Below are 2,248 nucleotides of genomic sequence, written 5' to 3'. Positions count from 1 at the left end.
GTATATAATTATGCACAAATTATGCATACTAATTATAGCCTTTGGATTCTTTTCAGACTGGGGGAAGTGAGTATGGCCTGAAAGAAGTAGCTGGGCTAATAAGGAACATTGAGAGAGTATGAAAGGAAGCTGAACCTGAGAAACATTTTTACTTAACGCTAAAACTTTTTTTCATTTTCACTTTATTTGAAAGTAGAGACAGACACACACACACACAAACACACACACACGCACACACACAGAGAGAGAGAGAGAGACAGAGACAGAGACAGAGAAACAGAGAGAGAGAGAGAGAGAGAGAGAGAGAGAGAGTGAGAAGAGAGATCTTCTACCTGCTGGTTCACTCCCCCAAATACCTGCAACAGCCAGGGATGGGTCAGGAGCTCTGAACACAATACAGGTCTCTCCCATGGGTTGCAGGGATCCAAATACTTGAGCCATCTGTTGCTGCTTCCCAGGCGCATTAATAGGAAACTGAGTCAGAAGCGGAGGAGCCACATTCAAACCAGACAGTCTGATATGTGATGTGGGCGTTCCAAGTGACATGTTAACCACGGCACCAAAATACCACCCATTGTTAAAGCTGGAAATTTCCTTAAAAGCCGTCTGCTCCTTTACCAAGAATCCACCAACAAAGGATGCAGCTCACACCAAAACCATGAAAGTAGCAACTTGGATCGTCATTGAGAAGTGTTACATGAGCCTGGGCACTTCCACAAGAAGAAACACACATGTGAGGAGATCACCATTATTTCCAGCAAGAAGCTAGACCAAACACAGCAGGCTATGTCACATAGCTGACAAAGCAAGTTTAGAAACGCTTCTTTAGAGGTAGCTCCATCAAACTGCAAGAGGAGAGAGAAAGGTGAGATTTTTATCTTCATGAAACCGCAGTTCTGGATCAGAAGATGAGTGAATCAGAGGTTGACACTAAGGAAATGCTGAAGCTTTTGGACTTTGGCAGTTTGTATAACCTGCAGGTCACTCGGCATTCATTTGGGATGAATTTCAAAACACCACCTGGAAGCATATGAATCTTTCTCCTATGCTGTAATGTTTTCAATACACCTGGGAAAACACAACAAAAAAGAAGCAGTCACAACTAGGGTTGAGATTTAATTTACCTATGGCTCCATTGCCCATGTTACTCTTACTGTTAACAATTTCAATCGAGCCATTAATATATTTTCATAAATTTCATTTCATGCAATTTAGTACTCAAAACATTGTGTAACATGTAACGATATCATTATCATGATCATTTCACAAATGGGGTGTCTTGGGCTCAAATAGGGCAAATGATTTTTTCCAAGAGCATGTGGTTAGGAAGTTTGGGAACTAAGATCTGAAGCTGAGTCATTTAACCATTTTCATTAGTCCACCAATTCAAGTCCTAGAATATTAAAATTCTACTTTTGGGCATGAGTATTTAGCCTGCTGTTGAAAATACCATCTGGGACACTGTTTCCCTGATTGGGTAGCCTGTGTTTTATTTCTGGCTTTGATTACCGACTTTCGTTTCCTGCTAATGTGGGCCCTGGGACGCAGCAGGGATGGCTCAAGTACTGCTCACAAGCAGTGCCTAGATTGAGTTCCCAGCTCCTGGTTTTGGTCTGGCCCACCACTGGCCTTTGTAAGTATTTGAGATGTAAACCAGTGGATGAAAGCTCTCTGTGTTTCTGCCCCTGTCTTTCTCTCAAAAGTCTCCTTTTGTCCTAAGAATGAACTTTTACTTATTCATTCTTCTATGAAATAGTATCTAAAACTTGAAAAGAAAGTAAGTGTGTGTAGGCCGTCTTTCCAGTGTCATACAGAGGCAAGGTCCATGCAAGTATTATTTCTAAGAATGGCCTGAGTTTCATTCACTATATCTTATGGATTGAAAGTCTCAGACTTAGTGACGTTACATGCTTCCTTATAGATTTTTGTTTAGTGGAGATTCAAATAATTTTTGCATTTTGGAGAAGTTAATCCCAGAGTTTAGTTTATGATCTTATAAAAGTTTTGTATCTAACCTAGAAATCAAAACATTTCTTTATTCAATTGCCTATATGTAATTGGTTTCTAGAATGAAGAGGTTTTAACACATTTCTGACTCCTTCATTAATTAATAAGTTGACTAAAACTCTTCACATGTGTTTGTATTATATTTATGTGAAAGCAGTAATTGTACGTTTCTGAAAATTATACTGTAACAGCTTATTACATAAGTAAACATATAAATATGCAAATATCTTTTGTAGAGATT

At 39.1% G+C, this 2,248-nt stretch overlaps 1 pseudogene; it reads left to right on the top strand.

Moving 5' to 3' along the window:
- Positions 1-345: 345 nt before the first annotated feature.
- LOC127484816 (small ribosomal subunit protein eS17 pseudogene) lies at positions 346-1,034 on the top strand (annotated as a pseudogene).
- Positions 1,035-2,248: the final 1,214 nt, after the last annotated feature.

This window comes from Oryctolagus cuniculus, chromosome X, assembly GCF_051225735.1.
Source record: "Oryctolagus cuniculus isolate XC-2025 breed Fujian yellow rabbit chromosome X, ASM5122573v1, whole genome shotgun sequence".
NCBI lineage: Eukaryota > Metazoa > Chordata > Mammalia > Lagomorpha > Leporidae > Oryctolagus > Oryctolagus cuniculus.
This window is presented reverse-complemented; position numbering and strand designations above follow the sequence as displayed.